This window comes from Rhamphochromis sp. 'chilingali', assembly GCF_963969265.1.
Source record: "Rhamphochromis sp. 'chilingali' genome assembly, chromosome: 20".
In the NCBI taxonomy this organism is placed as follows: domain Eukaryota; kingdom Metazoa; phylum Chordata; class Actinopteri; order Cichliformes; family Cichlidae; genus Rhamphochromis; species Rhamphochromis sp. 'chilingali'.
The window spans coordinates 31,633,846-31,639,337 of NC_137947.1; the positions used below are offsets into that span (position 1 = coordinate 31,633,846).

At 45.2% G+C, this 5,492-nt stretch overlaps 1 long non-coding RNA gene across 5 annotated transcripts in view; it reads right to left on the reverse strand.

Annotated features, from left to right (window-relative positions):
* The window catches only part of LOC308388752, a 6,660-nt gene extending 2,567 nt beyond the window's left edge, over positions 1-4,093 (reverse strand). For all 5 annotated transcript variants that reach the window (XR_013970165.1, XR_013970166.1, XR_013970167.1 and 2 more), the window contains exons 1-3: positions 3,837-4,093; positions 3,626-3,709; positions 1-3,503 (exon numbers count right to left, since the gene is read on the reverse strand). The exon at positions 1-3,503 is cut by the window's left edge and continues 472 nt beyond it. This is a non-coding gene — a long non-coding RNA (uncharacterized lncRNA). The remainder of the gene's footprint in view (positions 3,504-3,625; positions 3,710-3,836) is intronic.
* Between the last annotated feature and the right edge of the window lie 1,399 nt (positions 4,094-5,492).

Sequence of the window (5,492 nt, forward strand, 5' to 3'; positions counted from 1 at the left end):
GGTCGGTGCGTTGGTGGTTCTTGGTGTCCGGGGCTGGGCGCTCAGGTATGTACCAGCTCACTCCCGGTGACTACTTGGCAGGGCCTGTCTCTTCTGCTAAGGAGCTAATAAAGGAAGCACTTTCCTTAGACGTGCAGATGCTTTATGGTGACTTGTGTCAGATGGGGTCCACCTAAACACACCAACACTCTGATCTCTGTGTTAGTGTGGGAGGTTGTGAGGCATCCACGATTTAAACTGGGGTAAAACCAGCAATCAAACCAGTAAAGGACACCTGTACAGTTTTAAGGGGACCACACTCTGACAGCGGAACTGCTGGGATTTGAACCCAGGACCTCCTGTTTATAAGACAGGTGCTTTCACCTGCTCAGCCACAGCGCTGCAGTCAGCTGACCTGACAGCTGGTCATCAGTCAGGAGTCATCTGTAAAGTTGGACACGTTGAAAATGCGCAGAAACATGACATCAAAGTGTTCGTTACGACAGCGGCTTTCCTTAGGAGGAAAAACCTTCTGACCAATAAGACGCCGATGTCACGACTGTGATTCTGGACGTATTAACAGTGACATCATCAGTGATTGTGTCACTGTGCAGGTCACAGAAAACCAGCCTCTACACAAACAGCACTTCCTGAGAGAAACTACCTGCTGAGCCACGTTTGCAGAGCCACAGTTAACGACAGCTTTCTTTTTTTTTTTTCGCCTGTCCCATTTGGTTCTTTAGCCATCAGAATTGTTGTCTGAAGACCAACAAGGAGACCCAATGGATTTACTTTGCCAAATGGATCATCGTGGCATTGCCGTATTGGTCCATTTGATCGACCAGCACCAGCGCCAGAGGTAGGTTTGAGTACACAGACCGTCCACTGGACGCCGTTAACGTGCCCACCCTCAAGGCCCTATATACATGTGTGTGTCATGAGAGTGTAAGTAATGTGGATGTCTAAGTTGTGAGATAAAATTGAGGCACGGGTGGCCAGAAGAGGACAGAGGGGGGGGGGGGATGTCTCCCCTGCACCCTGGTGACACACCCGCACCCCAAGGCCCTACCTGTGTGGGTGAGTGTGGTGGAGCGGGAAGAGGGAGGTAGCCGGGGATGGGGAGGAAAAGGAGGGAGGGGAGGATGCCCCTCCCTAGGGCCAGCTCCCCCGCTGACCCCAGTAGGCACCCCCGTCCTCTGGTACCCACCAAGGCAAGGCAACGACAGCTTTCAGGCTTTATGCACAGCTGGAACTTGAACCCTGAAACTCTGCGTCTGCACAACAGCTGCAAGGCACTGCTGGGACCCACAGCGCCACAGTCTGTAAAGCTGTTACAGATGAGGAAGGGTCCAAAGGTTCATCTCTGCTGTAAGGCTGACACTTTAACCAGTGACATCACAGCTCCTCAGCTGTCACGGGTTAGATTCAGTCACTGCACCATCTTGTGGTAGAAATCAGTATTGCACCAAAGAACAGCCAGGCCCTGCTTCGACTTCAGTTCAGTCATCAGTACTCAGACTCCTCTCAGGCTGCCTCTGACCTCAGGAATTCGCATGATAAGGTGGGGCCAGGTTTCACAATGAGCTCACCCAAAACTCTGGCTGATTGGGACCCACACCCGCTTTCACACCTTGGCTCATGTGATTAGAGGATCATCAGGGGGTCCTTTTGTCCCTCTGTGGGGGAAACTCCCACTAGGTTTATATCTGGGACTCTCCACCATTTGACCTTAGAACTGAAGAAGCTTCTCGGATGAAGGTGAAACGTCTTCAAGCAACTGAAAGAAGTCCAGACGCTTTTCTTTGCAAGCTCCTTTGACCATTTACAGTTATATTTCTCACCTGTGTGCAGTGTTGGGAAGGTTACTTTTAAAATGTATCCCACTACAGATTACAGATTACATGCCCCAAAATGTATTTTGTAACATATTCTGAATTCTTTGGATTACTTAATATATTATCATGCTGTTTACAGCTACATGAATGTCCTATTGCTGTGTGATTTATTACTATTACTGAAGGCTACTCTCCACACCAACACCAGCTAGATGTTTAAATCTTAATATAAATGAGTAACAGTAGGTGCACATTAGGTAAGGCTGCACTTTTTGCAGCGATCTCGTATAGAAACTATTCGGCACGTATATAAAACAGGTCCGCGGCTCCGAGCCGTAGTAAAGGGACCTCTGGCTAATACGTCGGGTTCGTGTCGGGCTCGCAGCTGAAAACTAGCTTTACTTTGTTGTCTGGGTCACTTTGCTAGCGGGAGACAGAGAGAGGCGTTGAAAGGCTGCTGCAACCAAACTTATTGTTTCAGAGGAAACACGAACACAGCGTATAGTCGAGTCTTAACAGCTTACTTACAGCTGGACTACACCGCCCATCAGGCTCAATTCTTTAGCGCTATGCCTGTAACACTGCCTGTTGCCTTCATATTAAATCATTTTTTGAGCACTGATTATTAAAAATATTTCTTTACATCATTATGCTGCTGCAAGTAGGGGTGACATGAGCAGTGAGACTGAGACACAGACATTAGAGCCTCTTAATGCGTGTTTTGTTTGGGTTTCCACCAGTGTGGAATTACCAAAAACAGAGAGGGCATAGCCGAACATATGAAACAGGAAAGTACCGCCATGTAATCCCTTTATTTCAACAAAGTAACTGTATTCTGAATACCACCTTTTTAAACGGTAACTGTAACAGAATGCAGTTACTCATATTTAGTATTTTAAATACGTAACGGCGGCACATGTACTCTGTTACTGTCTGTGTGGCACACGAATGAACAGAAATGTTGAAAGGTTTTTTAAATCCAACCAGTAAAGTGATTAACATGTTCAAACAGGACATCTGTGCCACGTAGCAGAGAGATGGTAGGTGTGATACCGCTACAGTTTCTCTGCTCCTTTCTGTCAGTGTGACTTCTGGTGGGAGTTTTGTGGTTTTACTGCAGTATAAATGAGAACACCAGCTGATGTTTTTTCCTGTGAAGTTGGTACACGAGGCTGGCGTTTTTAATAAACATGTTCCTTCATGTTCTGCATTTTAATGCCATTAACTCAGAGCTCTCCCATCATGACTCCTCATTGGAAACTTTTGGTTTTACATCTACAGGTCAGCAAAGGATGAGTGTCTTAGACTAGAGTGGATGTTTACACACCTGCTGTTAATATTTCCATCTACAGACAGGTTCATTTAGACAGTGACACTTTCATACAGGCCTCCATTATCACAGTAATTGAACAGTTTACTGAAAAACAGTTTCATGGCTGCGTGAGTATAGAGGAGAGAAACAGCTGGTGGTCTGAAGCATACCACATCACACGTCAAACATGGTGGAGGTAATGTTATGGCTCGGGCCTGTACGGCTGCGGTGGAAGTGGGTCACGGTTTATTGATGTTGTGACTGCTAATCGAAGCAGCAGGATGAACTGTGACGTGTGACCTTTGCTCTCCGCTCAGAGTCACGCAAAAGCTGCAAAACTGATCGGACAGAGCAGGTGGAGTATGAGCCAAAGCAAACTGTAAAAGCAAATAAAGTAAATAAATGGGATGTTCTTAATGAAATTATGAAGTTTGACAGTTGAAGATTATACACACGTGTGTTTTCTTCCATATACGGCATTAAATCAAAATCATTCTACCTTCCGGTGTTCCAGATCTACTGGCGTTTAGATCAACTGGCGTTGGTCGGACAGATGTGCGGCAGTCTTGCGTTTCAGTAGCTCCTACCGACAAACCAGCAAAAAAAACGCCAAATGTGCCATCTGTGACACTTGTGAGGTTGTCTCAAACACACTCCGTCAGTCTTGATGCTGTTGAACGACAAAATGTTTAAAAATGTGGCGAGTTTACCTGGTGATATCCTCATGCGCGACGCGATCGCGAAAACAGCAAACAAGTAACACCACGCCGATGTTGTTCACAGGACAGCAAGAGTAAACGATCGGGAGACTCTTGTCGTCGTCATCGTTCCCCTCGCACGGTTTATTTCTCCGAATTCAGCGTTTTTGCTTCACAACTACAGCGTGCAGTTTACTTTGTGCACTAACATGGACTCGAGTCAACCAGCGCCACCTCTGGCCAAGTGCCACAGCCTACAGCCAGATCAACCTGTGACACATCTGCACCACGTTTGAATTCGTGTCATGCACATTTGCTCATATTTCGTACACCGTAGCCTTGAAGATGTAAAAAGTGCCTCAGAGCAGCACACGGGCGTGTTATCGTACTGTTGTTAAAAGTTCGTTAGTTTTGGAGCAATGGAATTATGAAACAAGTTAGTCCATTGAGGAGCCCTGTACAACACGTCTTCACATGGCTACCAGACACGCCCCCCGTCATTTTGTTATTATTCAATTCAGAACTGCCCAGACCAGACACAGTGACGTTTCACCAGAATCCCTTTGATCTCTGATCTTCTTTATGACATCAGCACCCGAAAACCTATAAATAGGGGAGAGGTTCTCACTCTTGTCAGTCTTTCAAAGAGAGTGGAAGAATTCACTAGGCAGGAAAACACTTAAACTACTCGAAACTTCCGTTTCTGACACAGTTGACGGTATTTTTAAAAAATCTTTTAGTTAGTACAGAGATTTAGCATCAACTTCAATTTGAAATATGAGTCTGTCAAATCCTGTTGTATGCAACATGAGAGCCGAGAACGAAAAACTTCAACAGCAAATCAAAGAGCTGAAAAATGAGAATAAAACTCTCAAACAACAAAACTCTACCATACGTGACCTTAAAGTCGAGAACGCCGACCTTAAGGAGCAAAAAAGAGAGCTCATAAATGAGAACAAGATTCTCCAAAAAAACATTGAAGTTCTCTTCAAACGAAGTGGGTTCTCTAAAAACAAGAGGAAAAGAGACCTGCAACTAGAGAATGAAACAATTCACTTCAAAATTCAAGAGCTGGAATATTGGAACCAAATTCTAAAGGATTTAAACAGCTCCAAAACCAAAGAGATCCAGCAACAGAAAGAGGTGATGCAGGAAATGGAGGCAGAAATCAGAGAGTTGCAAAGCAGCAAGACAGGCTTGGTTATAAAAGTGGGAGACATGGAAAAGGACAACCAGTCTTTAAGAGAGGAAAATGATGTGACGGTAAAACGCATGTGTGAGCTGAAAAGGGACTTTGAAAAGGAAAAAGATGACATGCAACAGGAAATACAGGCTGTTAAAACTGAGCTCCATCAGGCAAACACAGCCTTTAAAGAGTTACAAGAGAGTGAAGAAAGAAAAAGGATCATGAATGAGGAAAACAAAACAACGGACAGTGAACAGCTCAGACAGACCCTGGAACTCCAATGCTTTGCACATGAAATTGACATATTGAGGCGGCATAACGAACTTCTTGAACAGGACCTCCAGGAGCTTTCCAAAAGGAGTGGTGATTCTCAAAAAGAACTGAAACCACACGATGAGGGTGCGAAAGGAGAATCCCAGATCTTCAAAGCCACTGAGAAAGACTCCCAACATGATTTTAACGTGACCAACAGAGAAAAGGAG